Consider the following 22,687-nt stretch of genomic DNA (forward strand, 5'->3'; position numbering starts at 1 on the left):
GAACGATGGTGATATAGAATACTTTTTGTTCGAGTTTTGATTACTGATTAAATGAAACTGAGTAATATCTTTGATGTTTTCATGGGAAGTGCCTTCACATTTGATTCTCCTTGTTTCAAAACATCGAGAGTTAATTTTAATCTTGGAAATTTAACCTATTTTTTTCTACTTTAATTTTCTTCATAAAAATATTTAGACCTAACAATATTCAAAGAATGACCATACTCGGAAACATATTATCAGTGCTTTCTGATGGGAAATTCAGATTTATGAACATTTACGCACTAATACAGAGGTAGGGTAATATGATGGTCAGACAATAAGAGATAAAGTACTAAAAGGTCGGCAAACAAATTAAAAGTGAATAGGTAAAAGGAAACCAAAATAAAGAGATACCATGAGAGCTGTCCTGGGCGAAGGTTGATGTTCAAGCTATTTCATCTAAGCAGAAGCAAAAAATGCTAGCACTCCGTATCGACTTGATAAAATAAAGTCTCTTTAATAGGTTGGCCGAAGAGGCAAATTTAAGGAAAATGAGATAAGAAAATTGGTTTAATGCCCGTAATTGCAGGAGCTTGCAAGATATAGGTCACCAAATAGTTGAGCAAATAATTCTCCAATCTCAGGATAATTTGGCGCTTCTCATCACCTTCACATCTTCGGTTTCTCTTCTCTCGAAAGTCTCCGTCCCCTTCCCAGCGTCCACTCACTCATCCGCCTATCGCTTCATCCAGCAACTACTCCCGTCGTATTATATTTTTTAAATATTCTTCATTGGAAATGTTGGGAGCACATTTCTTTTCCTGTATAACCCCTTAACTTCACTAAAGTCCCATTCAATTTGAACGTGCGATCATTCTGCTCCAATTGCATCTCATAAAAGTCTCTCTTGGCCTTATTTGTGCTCATATAAGTTATTCTTCTGAAATTCAGATTTTTTTATTCCTAGAAAATACACTCGGGTATTTGAACCGCCCGCGCAGTTCTGAAAACCTTGCAAATTTGACTAAAATACAGATCGATATGATAGTATCTATCATTTTGCAATTTGTGGCCTTTATTACAGGTATGAATAATAATATACGAAATACTTTACAAACTGTATTTAATTAAAGAAATAACCAATATTAACAAATATAAATATGATTCTAAACTCACCCTGAAATAGTTAATAACTCCAAAACAACTCTCATAGTTGGATGCAAGATATATTATATTTCCACTGGATTAAAGAAAATCAAAATTCATTTGTATCAAAATTGTAGTCATATATGTCACAAGGACATTACATTTGTAAAATAATCGCTATTATTAGCATAATATTGCTATATTTATAGGAGTCAATAAGAAGACTTGAAATACCAAAACATTTAATTGAGACATTCATACGGAAAATAGTTCTCCACGGGTGAGAGACTTGCAAGTAGAAAGTTAAAAAGAGAGAAAGGGAAGATAAATCCAGTAAGAATATTTCGGATTCGATAGGTGAAACGTAAAACAGGTTTAATATACATGATGGTCTCTATGTGGAGACACAATATAGTATATGGCAACTAAATTCCACAAGATTTTATTGAAGGTAGCAGGAATATATGGATGAATGAAGATCAATATATGGATGAATATTACATGATATAATGAGCTGTGGGCAAATAAGTTATGCCGTGAGAGCTATTTCTTTCATTCTTGTGGTCATTATGGTGGAAATTAATTACCCAAAATTTCATGATATAATGAGTTAAAATAATATAATTAAATTTAAGCCGTTAAAAATACTCCTTGATGAATTTTTAGGGCTAGATGACAATTTTATCATGAGTTGAAATCTAGGAAATGTACTTTTTGTAAATGTTTTCTTTTTAACATAAAGTTTTAAAAATTATGAAGACAAAGTAGATGATGTGAAACTATTAAAATATTAATTCAAAGAAAAAGTTACATCCTAAATTTGGAAAAAAATCAATTATTTCAGCCCATATTTGGAAATGATTTCATTATTGTGACATACATGCAGGCATATAGACTTTCTACATTCCATAACTGGAATATGGACCTAGGATGCGCAGATATAGGGGAATAAGAGGAAAATGTTTTGAAAAAACTGCTTATATTATTTTGCTTGCAACTTTGGAGTTGATTACGAGTTACAATCTCCTATAGAGTTCACTAATGTCCACAATGTCGTTTCATATGTACGTCCAATATTTACAATTTATGAGAGACTCTCCCGGGCTCTGGAAATTTTGACTTATTTTTTCAGCAGGCTCCTCTTTAGATTCTGGAGATACATTTCCCCCAGCCAAAACACAATCTATTCCTTCTCCCTCTGTAAATGTTGGCCAATCCGGATCACCTTTATATTCATCATTAGCCTACATGTATCTATTTGTGCATGTATCTAAACAGATATATGTATGCATATGCGAATAGATACGTATGTATGCATGTCATTTTACTCGTATATATATGTGTATATATATGTGTATATATATATATATATATATATATATATATATATATATAATGTATAACACTTAGCACTAGTGGACACAGACAAAAACACAGAAACACACAAAAAAAGAGACTCACTATTTTTCGAATTTTCGGTGGTCGTTGCCACCTTTATCAAGGAGGAGAGGGACAGAACTGAAGGGAATACGAGGGCTGGAGCGATGGATGGAAGGGGAAGGTGGGGAGGGAATTCCGAAGGGACGGGTTTGGAGGGGCAGCGTTAGAAGGGTGGGGAAAATGTAGAAGGTGATGGGGGTGGAAGGGGGATGAAAATATAATTAGAACAGGGTAATTAGTGCCTAATATTGATTCCTGGCCAGTTCCAGGACTCCAAAAGCCAGATGAAGGATTGCTCTAGTGTTTTCAGTTTCACAGTTTCACAGTTTTCACTGAAAACACTAGAGCAATCCTTCATCTGGCTTTTGGAGTCCTGGAACTGGCCAGGAATCAATATTAGGCACTAATTACCCTGTTCTAATTATATTTTCATCCCCCTTCCACCCCCATCACCTTCTACATTTTCCCCACCCTTCTAACGCTGCCCCTCCAAACCCGTCCCTTCGGAATTCCCTCCCCACCTTCCCCTTCCATCCATCGCTCCAGCCCTCGTATTCCCTTCAGTTCTGTCCCTCTCCTCCTTGATAAAGGTGGCAACGACCACCGAAAATTCGAAAAATAGTGAGTCTCTTTTTTTGTGTGTTTCTGTGTTTTTGTCTGTGTCCACTAGTGCTAAGTGTTATACATTATTATTCACGTCCGTGAGTCTTTCAAAAAGTGTTATATATATATATATATATATATATATATATATATATATATATATATACACGAGGGTCATCCGGAAAGTAGTACCCGTTCGTGCCGCATGAAGTGCTGACGACGCGAGTAGCCGCTGGATGAGGTCAGATAGCTTCAGTGGCTTGTCTGCCTTCTCTGAGCCAAGTTGCGTGACGCTAGCATTGCCTGTGTTGTTTCTGTGATTGTTTACAATGTTTAAAAAAATTGAGAACGCCGCCAGTTGTGAAGTGAGGGCAGTGATTAAATTCCTCAATGCAAGAAACGTTCGCCCATGTGATATTCATCGCCAATTAAAGGAGGTGTATGGAGACAATGTAATGGACGAGTCGTCTGTTCGGCGGTGGTGTCGCAACTTCAACATGGGGAGGGGGAACACACACGACGATGAGCGTTCGGGGACACCGTCTGTCATTACAGACCAACTGGTGAGCTCAGTTGACGAATTCGTGAGGAACGATCGGCGCGTCACAATTGATGACATCTGTGAGCATTTTCCCAATGTTTCTCGAACAATTGTTCATGAAATTGTTAAACACCATCTGCATTATGCAAAAATTTGTGCAAGATGGGTCCCTCGCGTATCTCAATGAGCTGGCGGCGAAGGACTATGCAGCAGGAATACAGAAACTTGTCACACGTTATGACAAATGCCTTAATTTGCTTGGAGATTATGTTGAGAAGTAGTTTAAAGTATCCTCTTTCAAATAAAATTTTTTATGTTTGTTAATATTTACTTTTGTGTCTTTATTTCACGAACGGGTACTACTTTCCGGATGACCCTCGTATATATATATATATATATATATATATATACACACACACACACACACATCCCAGTTCGATAAAAGTGAATAATTGTGGAGGAACCAAGAATTTAACTAGTACTGGACTCGATTGTAGAAATATTTAGATCAACTCCAGGATTGATGTACACATGTGCTCATGTAATGGTATACCATGATCACGATGATTAAGGACCTCAAGAATTGTCAGATAATTAGATGCAAACGGTATCCTTGGGGTAGCTACCGTGTAGCGTTGCACAACGCTGACCTTGGGAGAAATCACTCCATTCAAAACATTCAGTGTCTGCGCAGCAACTCTAGCCGACTGGAAACCCTAGGACTATTTTTTCAACACGCATAAACTTGAAAAACCTCTTATCTAACATATAATTCGAGGAAGTGATATTCTAAAGCGTAAGAATTGCGATTGTTTTGTAGGAAATATCGGAAAGAAAAATACTATATTTTTTATTTAATCTGGAAGTAATAAAACTTTATAAAGTCAATTCACTGGATCGAAATTGAGAATCAAGTCATTCGAAAAGGACAAAGAAATATTAACGCCGAAGCAAAATTCTTGTCGCCGTAGCCGAATAAAACAAAGGTTATGAGGCGTCACATCTTTGAGGAAAAAACAAGACCCAAAAAGATGAGGCAATGAATCACGCTAGACGGGACGATAAAGCTACTTTGCGCTCCTCTTCGACCGAGATCGTAAACAGATTGTGACGGATATGAACAAGCGCATAAATATGTCTAGAAGAGTTTTAGGGTGTACATAAAGAAGATCACAGCACCCTTAAAGGTAAGATCAAGGAGTGCTGTTCCGAGCGATGGGAACGGCTCCCGAGGGAATGGATGGAGGAGGAGGCATCCTGTAACAACTGGGGGTCGGGGTATTTAAGTGCTGCGATCGGGGGGATGGATTTGAGATGCCCTCGGAGCATTCGACCGCTCACTGACGCAAGGGGGAGAACGAAGGAATATAGGCCTTTAAGGAAGGGTGACTGGCCCGACAATGGTGGGGAAAAGGAATCCAGTCGCAGGGGTGGTAGCGTGCGCAGGCTCCGGGGAGGTTCTCGATGGCTCGCCAGCCTAGCCGGACTCCCTCCGCAGCACGCCCGTAGGCACGGAGATCCGGGTAAAGCAATGGAATATATTTATTCGTTGAAAGTCCTCAATGGGCACTTGATAACCAATTCCTAGGTAAATTAATCAGAATACTCAGTCATTGGAGTGTTTCGCTGGCAGTTAAAGCGTTTTAATACATATTAAACAAAAGTTTTCAGAACCATTAAAAAAAATATTATTCGCAACAATCATATTTCAAACGGCTCGAACTACGTCATCAGAGTCATGGAAGTCATTCGATGCTAAACATTAATTCTACGAGGGTCATCCGGAAAGTAGTACCCGTTCGTGAAATAAAGACACAAAAGTAAATATTAACAAACATAAAAAATTTTATTTGAAAGAGGATACTTTAAACTATCTGTCAATTCTTGAGGTCCTTAATCATCGTGATCATGGTATACCATTACATGAGCACATGTGTACATCAATCCTGGAGTTGATCTAAATATTTCTACAATCGAGTCCAGTACTAGTTAAATTCTTGGTTCCTCCACAATTATTCACTTTTATCGAACTGGGATGTGTGTGTGTGTGTGTGTATATATATATATATATATATATATATATACGAGGGTCATCCGGAAAGTAGTACCCGTTCGTGAAATAAAGACACAAAAGTAAATATTAACAAACATAAAAAATTTTATTTGAAAGAGGATACTTTAAACTACTTCTCAACATAATCTCCAAGCAAATTAAGGCATTTGTCATAACGTGTGACAAGTTTCTGTATTCCTGCTGCATAGTCCTTCGCCGCCAGCTCATTGAGATACGCGAGGGACCCATCTTGCACAAATTTTTGCATAATGCAGATGGTGTTTAACAATTTCATGAACAATTGTTCGAGAAACATTGGGAAAATGCTCACAGATGTCATCAATTGTGACGCGCCGATCGTTCCTCACGAATTCGTCAACTGAGCTCACCAGTTGGTCTGTAATGACAGACGGTCTCTCCGAACGCTCATCGTCGTGTGTGTTCCCCCTCCCCATGTTGAAGTTGCGACACCACCGCCGAACAGACGACTCGTCCATTACATTGTCTCCATACACCTCCTTTAATTGGCGATGAATATCACATGGGCGAACGTTTCTTGCATTGAGGAATTTAATCACTGCCCTCACTTCACAACTGGCGGCGTTCTCAATTTTTTTAAACATTGTAAACAATCACAGAAACAACACAGGCAATGCTAGCGTCACGCAACTTGGCTCAGAGAAGGCAGACAAGCCACTGAAGCTATCTGACCTCGTCCAGCGGCTACTCGCGTCGTCAGCACTTCATGCGGCACGAACGGGTACTACTTTCCGGATGACCCTCGTAGCATCGTATTCCACTGGTGGACCAGGGCATAGCGAGAATTAATGGGAAATTGACTGCCGAAGAGGCCGACATTTGAGTGCGTGATTATATGTCAATAACACAATAAATGACTACGAAAACAGGAGGCTAACTTTCGAAACTTAAATCGCCTGAATATAAATAAATAAAAATGGTTACTGGTGACGCAACGTGGCGATTTGTAATGTTAGATGCACGATATCGTGATGTAAAGAGACATTTTTTAAGTGACGGTACATTAATTACAATTTCTAATCAGTTTCCGGATCACACTGTCTAATTTTTTAAAACTATACTAAAATAGAAAGGTAGGGCATTATCCACTAGTCAAATAGTAATGTTTCAACCAAGCAAATTTTTGTCCAATTTTTGGATTTCATTTAAATTCATTTTGATAACGTTTTTGGACGGGTCCTATTAGATTTCAATTAATTTCACCGATTATTGGCACCTTCGTGAAAGCATAGATAGCACATTGCACCTAACCTAATCGTGAGAATAAACGTGGAATATCTCTTCTACATTCGGGCCAATATCAGCCTCGGGAGGAGCAGCCGAGGTGTGCAAGGAGGTATGAATAATGTGTTGCATACGTGGGGCAAAAGAAATGAAAGGGGGATGCGAGCGAGGAAGGGACTGTGCGCACACGGCAATGAAGCGGCAGGAGGCGCGGGGGTATGATTGGGTTGGGGGAACCCGGGGGCAGGGTGGAAGGGCCATACTCGATCCCCCCTACTCTCAAGAGTTGTGCGTCTTGTGCTCCAGTGGCTGTCACTCGGGCCAAGAATCACACTTTTTCAAACGGTGGCCGGTGACGACGCCTGTATTTTTTTAACAGCAAGTTTTCCTAATGGTAGGCATTAAATCCAGTTGATAAGAGATGTGTTAAAAGTTTAGGCCATTATTAATGTTTTTAGTCACTCGATTCAAGAGGGTAGCTCGTTTAATTGCTTCAGCGCGGGAGAAAACGTTCCTCTTCAAACCCTGCTTGCCGTCTTGAGTGGGTTGAAATTTCGGCGAATATTTTAGAGATAAACTCAGTCTCGCAATTCCTCTGAAACTTTCTCAGCGGACTCCTTCAATTTAAAATCATTCCAAGATTTCGATGAAAATGTTTCCATGCGTATGTAAGTAGATACATTTTATTTTTCGTTCCACAATATTATACTAAAATACATATTTGTTCGCTCCATGGGCCCTTAATATTATCAAAGGTTACCATGTTGGTCTTCAGGCTCCACTTATTTCTTATAAAAAGACTCATGATATCTGGTGGTTGATTCAGATTTATACCCAGGAAAGTCTCAACAGTGTGAATGTTCGTACGGCCGTAGCAATTAAACGTCTCGAATCGGCATAGAACTCCCACTCACGCTGTTTCGGCGAAGGGCGGGTCATGGGGGCGGGCGAAGGAGGCGGAAAAATACTAACAAGCGATATGCAATGCAGCGCCGTCGCCCCTGGGGGTGGAGGCCCATCCCCTACTTCCCCCCTACACTGCCTTGGCCCGAAATCCCGCCTCCTCGGACTCGGCGGTCACTTTGAATGCAGGGCCAACCCAACCATCTCCTCGGCCCTTTGTACTTCGGGGAACCCATTCCCCTGCACATTCACCCGCTCCACCGTGGGGCGTACGGATGAAAGTGGATATCCCTGGTGAGTGTGGTAGGGGAGGGTGAGCATCCCGCGTATCCCGCAAACCGTCTTTCCCTCCGAACGAAGGCGGGTGGGGGGGCGGTGGATGGGCGGTGCGTGGAGACAATGCGGCTCCCGGTGGAGACATCGCCGCTCGCAGAGTCCCTTGCTCGCTGATTTCGGCCAGGGACACTCCCAGCTTCCCCGCACGGGACTCCCTCAAGACCCCTTCAAGGACCTGTCGCGGGGATGGCGTTAAGGCTCTCAATGGGGCGCTCAAACTATATAATAGTCGACGGGACATGATTGGAGATGAGAAGCAGGAAGCGTGCTGTTCTTGTTTTAAATTCCAGCCCATGCCGTCACTTCTCTCTCATAAGGATTCCGTAGGAATCTTTTGGAATTTATTATTTGTAAATCAAATAAAATTAATTTCAAATTATTTTCCGGCCTCGATGGCGGCGGGGTAACGTCCTCGTCTACCAATCCAAGGGTCGTGGGTTCAATGCCCGCCTGGGTGGGTTTTCCTTCACTTAGGGACTGGGTGTTTGTGATCGTCTCTATTGTTTTCACTATTAATAGTCCGATGTAAAGGCCAAAAAGTGCTGTTTTCGGAATAAGGCTAAATAAATAAAGGAATTAAATATTGAAAACTCTTTCCAAATGAAATGGCGAGAGAATAACCGTTCGGTAGGTGGTAAACTGAAATCATAGATAAACGGAACTGTGCACATGTATTGTGGGTTTTAAGTGGGATGGGTGAGCTGCGGAAGGGAAAATACTATCAATATCACCGGAAATATGATATTTTAGCAAGTAAATCGATCACCGATTCACTTCAAAGTTGTGGGTTTACAACACCATTTGTGGCGCTGGGGTTATACTCGTATCCGGAAGAGGCTATTTATTTACCATCTTTATTATTATTTACCATATTTATTAATGCGATTTAACTTATGACTATACCTTTGTAATGTGAGGAAGAAAATGTTTTTGGTTGCTGTTCATTAAGGCTAGAACAAGTCAAATATGTTTTCATACTTAATGTAATTCAGTTCGCCTGAAATGTAGCGTAAAATAGTATTCTCGTAAGAAATTATGTTGCAGAAAATAGACATGCAACATAAATCATGATACTAATAGACGTCCAAGTAATTGGTAGGATTACAGTATACTCATTATTCTGAAACATATTCCGTTCAAGCCAGGAAAATATGTAAAATTAGGACAATGTTAGCAGGTGTATTTCAAATGTTAATCCGAGGTGCGTTAAACTAAAACAGCAATTTATGTGGAATAAAATGTATTTCCGTGACCAAATATGACACTTTGCACACGTGACCTCTTTATACATGTCAAATTTTCAGTTTGTTTAGCAGCTTAGAGAGGGCTTCAGATTCAATTGCGCATAGTTGACCTTTGCGAGAGTTCTTTTGGGATCTCTTTCCGCACCCAAATTTGCTTCCGCTTAGCGAGGACTTCATGGAGAGCAAATTTGCACGCTTCAAGCTGAACCCGGAGGGAATGGGATGTGGAGTACATGAGGCTACGAGTTCACCCCCGGGTCCGCATGAAGAAATGGTATAAAAGGTGAATAGAATACGCTGTAAAGGACTTTCAAAATACCATCAATGATGCTATCGCCTGTTCTGTACCGAAGACGGTTTCCACGGCTTCTTTCACCGGTTGGCATGAGCATCAATAGGAAATAGTACCTGTCAACTTTCAACGAATAACATTTATACAAATCAAAGGCCCTATAGAAATTAATAGTACAAAAATCCACAGTAAAAATTACTTGTTAATGAAACAAGTCCTTTAAGAGAAATTTTTCTTGATGGAATAATATAGGGAAACATTAATGAAAAGTATTAGGACAAGAAATTGTTCACAGCGGGTAAATAATTGAAGAGTGGGATAGTTACATCATCTTGTCCCCGAATTCTCAATATAGGTCATATTTCTATTGATTCCTCATACTAGATGGTAAAATATGACTTCGTCCTTCAGCGCAAACATTCCATTTGATTGAACATGAAATAGATTTTCTGTATTGAGCATGTCCAAATTGGAAAATTCAGGATCCTCTCATTCGTGTCATTAAAAAAGAAATTGAAAATGTATTCTTACTATCAGCCTTCACTACACATGATACAATCAATGTAGATGGTCAGAATAGGCTTTTTGAGAGATGATGAGTGTCTGACTGCCGCCAGTTGTCAACAAAAAATAAAAGCCAGAGAAGGTCATTCCTATAATTTTCCTCCGTTGAAAACAAAAAAAATTACTCTCTCCAAAAATGAAAAAAAAAGGAATTCCCGATATTATTCAGAAGAGAGCTTACTTTTGAAGACATTGAAAAGTAAGAAGAATGAGCGAAGAACGAAGACGTGAAGAGAAAGACTCCCGATAGTAGTGATCCGTCCTTTCTCTACATCGTCGGTAAAGAAGGACAAAGGGACGAGGGGAAATGGCTGCAAATTAACGCGAGGACAAGAGCGGCGGATAATTCGCGCGAGAGGCAGAATGCAAAGCGAAATGATGGGGGCCGGGGAGCGGGAGGGATCGGAGGGAAGGATAACCGTTTTCCGGGGAGAAAAATATGGACACGATAGGCACGAAAAAGGAGAAAGAAAACAAAAGGGAAAATAGGGATACGGGGTGGAATCTGTTGAAACGTAAACGGAAGGAGGAGACGCTTGTCATATTTACCAGAGAGAGAGAGAGAGACATGGACCCTCCCTCCTGGCCGCCACGCCGGGTGAGTGAGAGAATTTAAGGGACGCCTGGGAGAAGTGGAAATGAATGGAGACTCGGGGGGACGGGTGAGGGGGGGCAAATAAAGAAGGGATAAGACGAGAAAAAGAGAGCCAGAGGGGGGAGGGAAGGAGGAAAGTGAAAGGAAGATTACTACTGCTGCTAGGGTGGGGAAGGGGGGACGTCTCCAAGGGATGTGTGCCGGGTGTGTCGAGTGGGCGGGAGGTGAAATTGGCGTCTTGTGTAACTGTTTTTATGGGCGCAGGTGGGAGGAAAACAGACATGCACGCAGACAAATACTAATGGGCTGCATTAGAGGGTATCTAAAATCATCAAATTCCCGGCCAGAGATCCACCCATCACAAGAGCTATTCATGCGAGGAAGAGGTTCAAAAAGATAACTCGCGGAATTTTGGGTCTTTCACAGGCGTAAGTTTTTCTTTCGTTCCCTCCACGGCATTAGTAATAGTCCAATCGAATGGTCACCTGCCCCCACGCACTTTTTGTCGATTGGTCAGCGTTGTGTCACTTTCCTCTCCCCCCCATCTACTCCACAGAATTTTTGCCCTCGATTACGCTGCAAATTGAACTCCCGAAAGTCGTTTACGAAATTTCAAAACACTGGGACAAAATGTTTTCAGCCATTCGAGTCGGGGACTCGAGTTGATAAAGGGACCAATTCAACGGGTCAAATTTAACGCGGTGGAATCGTTTTACATCCAAAGATAAAAACAAATTTGGTGCCTTCACTTAATTTGTTTCTCGTGACTGGAGGGCATTGCATTAATCTCTGCCGGATTTTTCGGCCCTTTGCAATTAATAAAGTAAAAGTGCAAAGAAATTGGAAATTACTTACGATGAAAGACCAAGCGTTAAAATGAGAATTAGTGGTAAAAGGAATTCACCGTAGAGCCAAAACTACAGAAGAAGAAAAAAATGAAAATTTTATATATTCAAACAGCCTTTTGCAATGAATAATTTATGTTCCTTTCTGAATTTGAGGATGTTTCATCGCGGTATCCAGTACCGAGGGGTACCTAAAGGGTACCACTCTTGCCTAGAGAGTGGGAAAGGGGTGGTGAGGGGTTTGGAAGTAAAGTGGATAGGGGAAATACCGCAGAGAAACATCTAGGGAGATCGCGCAGGAAAGTAATTTCACTTCAATACAGTCCATATCGTTACTGGCTTCCTTTGGCTGCAAATGGCTAAAAAAGAGTTGGAGGTCAGAGTGTATTGTTAAAGTTGGGTGAGATATCGAGTCGGGGTTCAATTCCTAATTAAAAGGGCAGCCGAGTAATACGCCTTAACATTAAATTTCCGCATACATTCGCGGGACTTGTAGAGCACTTCGAAGAAAGTATTTTCTGAGGCTGCAAAAAACATGTGGCACGAAGGACATGTGCATTTCAAAAAATAGTGTAAGATAAAAAGTTAAATACTGACAAAAAGATTCTTTTGCACTTGGCAGCGTTTTATTACTATCGTTTAGATGCTCAAATAAAGGATGTGATCCACTGCACTTAGTTGAAATATAATGTTTCCCATCACAAAGAATGGTTCCGCCACATCCTATGTGGGCGTATACTTAAATAATAATAAATAATATATATTTTTCCGATGTGAAAATTTGTTCATAATTTGTATGTCTGTCTATATGTATTTATTTGTATGTATGCATGTAATTATAAATTTTATACCCACTATAGTATGTATACGACGATGGGTTAAATGGAAGAAGGGGACCATTTGTTCTCAATGTCGCCCGAATAAAGACTTCTATCAATCTATTTGGCGATGTTCGCATCCTATTTTCCCTGCATGTTAGACGACATGTCACTTATTTTTTCAATGTAGAAACACGTGGACAACTTGGATGGTCACTTTTTCGGATACTTTGATTGAATCAATAATGACTGGGGAGACTACGCTTAATTAATCTGAAAATCTAAACGGTGTGATGCAATGAGGCAACTACCAAGATCGGCGATAGAAAGAGAGAGATAATGTGTGTGTGTGAGGGATACAGAGAAATAAATGTTTCCATCTCTAGAAATAAATTCTACGATGAGAGTATTTCCAAAAGATATTTTTTTAATGATAGAACATATTTTGGAGAGAGAAATCTTTAAATGCAGCTGAAAAAACATTATTGTAAATATTCCATGGGAGGAGAAAGTTTTATAATATTCACTTTCACCTTGCAAAGAATGCACAATAATTTATTTGGATGATAAATGAAACAACGACCTACAGAAAGGGAAATATGGAATAGAATCATTATTTAATTTGTCTTTACATATGTGTCCTTTTGATTACTTGATGCTGTTGCTTAGTGCGAGAGTGCCAGGAGAGGGCAAGTATTTCAGGAAGGCGAGGGAAACGGGGTGGGGAGGAGATGGCGCTGGGTGAGGGGGAGGAGCTGCCCTGTGGCCTGAGGTGGAAGGGAGAGGGTTACAGGGGGAAGATTAGTGGGTGTACTGGAGCCGTGCTGCGAGGGGTGGAAGGAGTGAAAGAGGAAGGTGGAGGGAAGATATCCTTCCGTATCCATTCCGGGAGGAGGCTGTTAGTGTTAATCTCACTGAATGGAAAGAGGGATGAGATTGGAGAGCGAGAGGGGACGCGGAGTGGGGGCGCGGAGGCGGAGTTGTCGCATTGGGCCTGGGATGGTCGGGGGCAGTGGGAGGGGGAATGACGCGGGGCGGGAGGAGAAAGGAGACCGGACGGGGAGGAGCATATAAAACCCGCCGGAAGAATGGGAGTGGAAGGAATGGAAAAATATCTAAAGAGGGAGGAAGTTTAGAGGGTTATCGAAATGGAAGGGAATTGGAGATAAAAATAAAGAAAGGAGCACTGCGAGGATGTGGTAGAGGAGGGGAGGGGAGGAGTGAAGGGAGGATTTAGGGTTCGACGGTTATTGGGGGCGCAACACAGCCGCGGAGGGAGACCACCGGAGTTCAACCACCAACAGTAGGGAGCATTCAAATTCTTTAAATGGTGCACATTCCGATATTGGACGGGGAGACAGTTTGACAGAAAAGGAAACCATTTGGAGTACAAAATACATCGAGCTCCCATTGTTGATGATGCTATGGAAAAATGTGAGAGGCACTTGATGTACTGCCCCTTAGTACTTAAATCTCCGTACATTTTTACTCATTCAGAGAGGAGGTTGAAATTTACGAGTGGCAAGGGGGTCACGGTAAATGCTCAGCTCGGTGAACTACAGCAATTGTGTACAAATGCTAATAGGAACAGCGTTTGTCTTAAAATGCTTTCTTTGTAAAATGTATTACAAATCAAAGTTTTTCTACATCTACGTCTTCCCGACAGGCTGCGAGCCTCCGCAAACAAGTCCGGATGAATGAAACATATAAGATGAAAAATAAAACATATAAGATATCATAAAATAATATTACTATAACCATATTATCATAGTTAAATTCCATGTTATTATTTAGACTAACTGCGTCTCGGATTTGGTGGCTAAAATCGATTGCGTGCAACTCATAATAGAGAAATGTGGAGAGCTCACTCATGAAAAATAATTATTGTGAAGAAAATGACTGTCACAAATACAATATATATTGTAGAAGCACTCATTATTTAGTGACACTTCTGTGCGGAATTGTGGAAAATGGTAAAGCGCTAGTGAATTGCATACACGTTTTTTTTCATTTCTAAAGCGATGGCTGACTAATAACGTCATTAACAAAGGCTCGAAACATTCTGATTTTTTCAGCCTGAATAATTCACCTTTTTAATTTATCATCAACGCAATTCCGTTTATAATATTTTTACAATTGCAAGATAAAGGTTCAATTTCAAAAAACGTATGCGTCATTTCAAGCTTCATGACATGAAAATTAATGCAACGATAAACCAAAGTATTCAGAATAAAACAAAATAAGAACCTATGCGCTTCATTCAAAAAATTAGTTAAGCAAATTGTTTAGGGATGGATGGACAGATTGATACCCGCAATTAGAAAATCAGGTAATTTTAAAATAACACAATGTGGCGAATCTCAACATCATTTTTTTGCAATGAGCGGAAAATATATTGTCGCGGCGCATTCACGATTCAGAGCAAACAATTTGGCATTTGGACTGGGCTAATAGAGATTCATAATTAATTCCTTTGTGTATGAATCCTTAATTATCCTCCAATGACGTGAGAAATTAATGATTCACGCATATCTCAGACTTTTGCATATATTTTCACCCGCAAATATCTCCGATTTGTAGTACCATAGAAATATTTACAGAAAGGGAGAAAATAGTGACCTGGTACGGTGTAATTCAACGAGTCCATCATTACCATTTAAAGTAATCGAAAAACCTACGAAGAAAAGGATCGATACCTCGGTTTAATGAAGGCTGATGATGAAAATTTGGGCATAGAATCACAAAGTAATAAATGAACATAATTTTGAGCTCTTTTGACGCATACGGAGTGAAGCCATAGAGGGCATTTTACCTAGTGTAATTAATTATAGCTAATATGCATTTCAATGCAACAATTTCAGGGTGTAAAAATAATTCGCCTTAATGCATATTAGCGGATAACTCCGTCAAAAAGTTACTGTCGCGGCATATCCCGCAGTTTCTTGGAATTTGTCAAAGGTAAAACACCCTAAGTGTTTAAAGTTGCCTTTAACCTCGCGAACTGCGGCGTATCGCGCCCGACTACGAATGCCTGTGTCATTGTATGTACGATATTCCGTCTCAACATCTTGCTTCTTTAAAGCCCTCAAAATTTCGAAAAGCTATATAGCGCCTCGATAGCTTAATTGGCTAAAGCACTTGGCCGAACATCGACGGGTCCGAGTTCGTATCCTAGTAATGGTGAATGATTTTCGCACTTTAAAATTAAAACATTGCCGTTATGGTATTTGGAATTGTCATATACTAAATATAACGTTTCTAAAATCTAATATTTTTGGTTTTAATCTTAAGAAAATAAGGAAAGTTACGTTTTCCATAACTTTCTTCTATCGGAAATAATATTGATTCAAAAAGTTTGCCCTCTAGATGGAGTAAGATGAAGACTGTTTTTCGTTATCTTTAACAAAATGGTTGTCAAGGAAGAAGTAGATTACTCTGCCTGTGTGTAGTTGAGGGTGCCCGGAAGCATAATCGGGAATTACACCTGGGCCCGCCGGGCAGTATACAACCGTTCCATCCACTAGACAATCACGCCTCGGAACAGGGAAAGAAACTGGCTCCACTAACCTAATGTTTGCATAAACATGCCTTTGGACTGAGCTCTACCCTCATCTATCAAACCGACTTCGAGGGGATTACCGCAATTTTACTGAGTGACAGAATGGTGAAGACGGTGCTGTTGATTGCGATCCCATTGTCGAATAAAGGAAGCTAAGATTTTGTTGGTGTAGTCACTATTATTCAATTGGAATTAGTGGAAGGCGCCTGGGAAATCAAACACCTTCAAGTGGCTTAATTTGCTTGAAAGATAATGGCAGCAGAGATACTTGAGGCCAAGCATTCGGATTCTGTCGCAAGAATAGGTCTCAGTCATGCCAAGGATATGAATACATACAATGATTAAGTTTAGGTGCTGTCCAATACGTATCATGATAGCCTTTGGTATTCCAACAAAAATATTTTCTTATTTATTACTGTTTGGACGTGATGAAGATAGTAAAATCTTTAATGTGGACACATCTAATGTTTTCATAACTTATTTTTTCTAATGAGATAATCTCCCTCAATTTTCAATATCCTCCCACAGCATCCAGCAAAGGGCTTTTTAAGTGCTGGTGTTCTTCAGTGTCGGTCTAAGTTTGACAAAAGCATTGCTGTGGCATTTAAAACTACAGTTATCCAGGCGGGATTATTATATTAGATTGGAATATTGTTTAGTTGCCATGCTCACATGGTTATATTCATACTGAGTGCTGAAATCATCCTTCTCCGAGGCACGAGACTTCTCACCCACTCTCTTCCGGAATCATCGTGTTCATTTTGAGTCCTCGAATAACCTGGTCCATCATCTAACTTCGTCATCCTCATTGGGGTCATATTGGAACTTAAGACCTGGTAAAGGAAGGCAACTGCATTCTTGTTATTTGCCCGCCGTCCTCGTAAAAGTATCTCAAAGCAATACAGAAGATCTCTCTTCTGCATTGATCTTAACTATTTAGATCCTAGGAAATTTTTGAATATTTGAATTTTATTTGGCGATTAGATCATAGTATATCCCATATTTCGGTGTCCATTAATTGCAAAATATTTAATAACAGTTTTTAAAAGCCAACGTTGATTGCATTCCTCTAATATCCATTGTCGTCAGTATTTCGTTCTGAAGACTGATTGACTGCAACCTTCCGCTCTTTCCTTTATCTAATGCTATCTCTTTCGCTAATGCTCCTCCCCTTCCAAGGCTTCACCCATCATATCATCCCCTACCTCCACTCAATGCATGCCTGCGTATTTGTCCACTGGGGTGGGTTGAGGCGCGCCTCCTTCCCTCGCGCGCAGTACCTTCCCTTCGATGGACCTAAGTCCAGTCCAATTTTATGCCAATATATTTTATATAATTTATTTATATATTTATTTATATATTTATTTAATAGTACGTCCAATTTACCCATCTTCTCGTTTCCTATCGTACTCCAAAATGCCTTTTTTTCATTAAATCTTCGTATGTTTTATTTTCTATTTAACTGCCCATATATCTCCAGAATCCGCCTTCATAATTACGTTTACGTGGACTCTTTTTCTCCCTGGCCTACACAACAACTTTTTCATGTCCCAAATTTATGAATTATCATATTTCGCACGGATTTTCGAACATATTGCTATCTTGAAACTGCTTTTGATTACAGATATCGGTGTGGCTAGGAGAGAAAAAACACATTTTATATTCAGGTACGACATTTTAGGTGACGCTTCTCAAACATTTTTACCAAACCAAGTGTAAATATTCCTGAATAAAATCTTTCACGAAAATAGTTTATGAATCGCTTTAGTTAGTCTTGTCCAATGCAATGCTTAGGTGTGGGATATCAAAGTACAGATTAGTACGCGTATCTCCTTGATCAACCGGGAAGGCCAAACAGCTTGCGGTAAACTCCTATAGTCGGGATGTCAAATTTGTATTCTTTAGACAACTGCTGCGTGCAGTGAAAAGAAACCCGAGTCGCACCGCAGAATCAGCGATACCCGACGTCGAAATCCGAAACCTCGCGGAGCACTGCTCACCGGATACGTCATCAACGTCGTGTTTTGGTGTGGAAGAGGACACGATGACGCTCTCCGGCCCTCCAGGGACGCCGCTTCTCGAATTTCATACCACGACCGCTCCCCGCTGCTCCCACTCCTGTGGTTCCAGAGGCGGCGCCGTCATCATCCCTTCGCCGTCACCCCTCGTCGAACCCCGGCCCCCTCGCCTGCAATCTCTATCTAATCAGAGTCCGGCCCCTAATCGAGTGCCACGGGAAGCTCTGCAAATTGGCGCTGGTTTCATTTCCATATGGAAATGGGTTAAGGAGCGAGGAGGGGAGGAGAAAGTTTTATCACCCACCGCTCGTCCACTCCGTCTCTCTCCCTCGAATCCTCTCTCTCACCCCCCTTTTATCCTCATGCCTCTCTTTCACACCCCCTCTTGCCCCTCCCGGCGGCGGTCAACCCCCTTCGGCCTCGCAAAGCAGCCACCCCACCCCCACCTTAGCCCTCCAAATGCTTTGACCCAACTCGCCCCCCTCGCCCTCCCCTGCCGGTAACCCACTGGATACGTTTCATCACCCCTTTAAATTCTCTCAGCGGCTTAGCATCCTTTTCAAAACGATTGAGCTACGGCAAATGGCGCTTCAAGTGCAGTCACATTAACGCGTGCGCGAGGATGCCATCGGGGTGCTCGGTGCGTCAGGTGGGGCCTCGACATAACGTCAGGTAAAAATGCGAGGCATTGAGCTTCTGCGAAAGAAGTCTCGAAGCGCGCTGACTACATCTAGACCGGTAGAGGTGGAAACAAAGTTTAGGGGCCGATCAGAAGCCCGTGGCTCTCGCTTTGATGTGCTCCTTGCATTAAGAAAGCTCATGTACAACATATTCTGCATATAAGGCTACCTTCTTTTAAGATACGCGTCTTCATAAAGATAGCATGGTGAGAGTATTAAAAAATTGTAAAAGAGGAATCATATTACATTTGTTTTGCCTAGTCTCAATTAAATCATGGCTTCAAGTTGATGTATATTAAGTTGAAGGATCAAATACAACGCTAAGGAAAATGGTCCTGTGCGTTATAAATTTGATTTTATGAAACTTGCTACCCTGCTTAAAGAAAGTTTAGGATCAGAAATACACAGTGCTTGAAGTATACTCATAAAGAAACATCTTGGAAAAGAGGGAATATTACTGGCATCACGCGGACACAATCAACCACAGTTGTCAACCCGAAGGTTGGCTTGAAAGATGACGGCAGAGGTCACCTATTACTTAGTCGAAAGTGCAATTAGGAAATTCACATAACATTGTAGGAAGGCAAGTTCTCAACTCTCGATATACCGCCCGTGGTTCCCAAGGAACATCTGGTACCCGAGAAATCACACTGATTGGGTGAAGCCTAGGGTGCCCAAAGGCATTCCTGAGAAACAAACCACGGCGAGAGCTATCATTACTAATGGTTATCAAACCATTTTCTAGCCATAAAATCTACGTCAACGTACATCTTATATATTACCCCGCAAGACACCGTACAGGCGTGTGGCAGGGGGTATTAAATCCGGCTAGAAATTGGGACTTACTTTTCGTAGGCATACCATTAAGATCAGTAGCACAGAACTCTACTCACTGCCCTAGTAAATCTATAATTCTGACAAAGATGAGGAATACTCTTGATGTCACATTAATTATCTTAGTCCAAAATTAGATGCAAACTACTGAACCAGCAAAACTCACTCTTCTCTGGCACCATTTCCGATAGAAATATAGATAAATTTACTTTTAAAACGCCTTACCACTCGTTAACTAAAGGATTAGGCTCCATTTCAATTTAATGCATTCTAAAGTGATTAGTGATCAGGTAAATAATATCTCTTAACGGCTTCCCGTGGAGCACAAAGTTTATGGATCGCCGATGCTAAGCTAATTCGGTATGTTGCATTTCTCTGAGGAGAAGACCGGCATCTTTCGTGCTCGACGGTGTTTGTGATAAGTTGGTGGCAATTTAAGGTAAACATTTGAAGAAGAAGAGAATTTACACCGTATTGGAAAGAATGGAACGACCAGTCCTCCTGCTGAAAGGTTCGTGGATGAATAAGCTCTGATGACTGTACATCTGGCTGCCGATTGGCCCGAGAAGCTAAGCGACGGAATGGAACGCGCTTACATTTTAACTCTGAGAACTGTCCTCTGGTACCGCTCGGTATCGAGACGACATAAAATACAATCGAAGCGACTGGAGAAAAACAAATCATATAAATCTTTCCTTGTTCCATATCGATTGACGCCACCGGATGCCATTAGTCTCGACTCACCTGCCAAAGAATGCTTGATACCGCGGAGGTCCGCTTTTCGACTATTAAAAACACATTAATACCTCAACGGCCACTTTGACGGGAGATTAAAAACCTCTCGCAGAAATCCGAAAAGGCAATAAAATAAATCTGATGACCGATCAAAAACAGAGAACCATCCACGACGAACAAATCACAAAAATTCACCCGCTCACTCAAATTGTGAAATATAACAAGACTGCATCCTCTGTTTCACCCACCCTCCCATGTCAGAAATTAAAATTCTATTTTAGGATAGAGTTGAAGTACGCATACATATACCCGGAAAATAACACCGCAGGTACGAGTTACCGGGAACTTTGTCGTAGTACTTCCTCTTTCCACTCCATTATATTTCTGCAGCCGCGGAAGTTGAAGGTCGAATAAAGGGAGAGGGAGAGAATAAGGGGTGAGATGAGGAGGGTGGAGGATGAGAGGGGTTGGTGGGACGAGAATGGAGGCGGTGGATGAAGGGTTTGCGACGGACGGACGTTTCGGAATCCGGACAGGAATGCGGACTACGGGAAGGGAGGTTTTGATTAATTAAATTGGCCGGCGCGGCGATTGGCTGTCCCTCGTATTTTAGCTGAGAGGGAGTCGTCTAAGAGGGATTAAGGTGGTGAGAGGCGGTGGACATGGGATAAGGCGTGGTTTGCGGACTGAATGTTTGTTTGCCGCGTGCCGAAAATAAAATCACACGCTCAATTTCTCATCAGCAGAGTATGGCAATACACGTACGCCCGTGGACATCAACATAATTGAGTCAGTGACTTGATATATTGTATCAAGAAATTAATTAAATTTACCCTCCGTCAGGCATTTATGATTAAAATCATTTAAATATATGAACATTGGAAAATAGAAAAACTACGTTACGATATGACACTCGCTTTATATTTTGAATTAAAATTGACGTTCAAATCATAATATAAAAAAATAGATTAAAAAGTACACATAAGGGCGATAAAAATGGTAACTGATGGAACTAGTTCAGGTATTAACTAAAAATAAGAATGAAAAACTTTTTAAATTATGGCAAATGGCCTACACATGATTTATTTTTACACTTTAGAGAGAAACAATGTATTGAAAATATTTTGGTAAAATTTTATGAATAAACTTTCTAATTTAAACATTTATTCATAGACATTGCTTTTAGAGACATAGAAATCATTTAAATTGTTGTATTCTTTTGCCCTAGATAATAGTAAACGAAAAGATGGCAAACCTAACTGTAAAAGTAAATAAAAACAAAAATTCATGAGAATCAATGAATAGAGTAAACCATAACAAAGGCATAATATAAAGAATTTAAAAAATTTGAAACATATAATTAGAATAAGAACCCAACGACAAATATTACTGGTTTTGGAACTGCTAACGAGCTGAAATCGACAAGTAGTGGAGGAATCAGGAGACGACTTCTGTGTTAAAGGAAGAAATGAAAAACAGGAGAAAATTTTATACTGGAGCTCATTGCTCACCTCAGAAAATATTACTGAACGCGTTGAGGCATTATTAACTTGTTTGGTTCCGACACCCTATATTTTTGGACGCATAATAAGCGTATGTTAGTGTTTCGAATTGTATGAAGGAAAAAGAATACGAAACGGAGGGAGAAAAAGAAAAAAAAACAAAAGTGCTATATTGGAACGTATTCGTGGATATTGCTGGTGAAATTAAAAACGGCAGACAAAGTAGATGAAGGAAATATTGGACGGCAATGGGATATCGCCGATTGCGTCGGGGAGGAGAACGGCGCGAGATGGCGAGGAGAGGTTTTGGAAACAGGATCGAAAGGCACTAGGAGGGGCGTGTAAGTCTCAGGCACCGGCCAAATGCTTTGCGTGGAAGTATTTAAAAGAATCGACACCGAGGCACAAAGTCAGTGAATCATTGAAATGGCACGACTACTCAGAGGCAGCGGTGACAAACTAAATGCTATCAAAGGAATTCAGTTGGCGAATATAATTTAATCGCCCAACTGAGGCTGGTTAGCGTAAAAATATTTCTTTAAAATGGACAAGCATGCATTTGATAAGACAATAAATATCATAATTAAATAGTATTTATGGATGAAATAATAAGATAAAATTGTTATCTAAAATTGTTACATGAATACGTTCCTAGGAGGTAAATAATCCGTAACATCTTCAATATTGCGAAGGAAAATGAGAAAATTCTGAGAAAATGAGAGTGATCACATAAA

The 22,687-nt window shown here is 40.6% G+C and overlaps 1 protein-coding gene across 1 annotated transcript in view; it reads right to left on the reverse strand.

Moving 5' to 3' along the window:
• Positions 1-22,687, reverse strand: part of mmd (disintegrin and metalloproteinase domain-containing protein mind-meld) — a 997,749-nt gene that overhangs the window by 507,714 nt on the left and 467,348 nt on the right. The window lies entirely within an intron of this gene.

Source organism: Hetaerina americana, unplaced genomic scaffold (genome assembly GCF_022747635.1).
Source record: "Hetaerina americana unplaced genomic scaffold, ioHetAmer1.1.p SCAF_4, whole genome shotgun sequence".
NCBI classification, from domain to species: domain Eukaryota; kingdom Metazoa; phylum Arthropoda; class Insecta; order Odonata; family Calopterygidae; genus Hetaerina; species Hetaerina americana.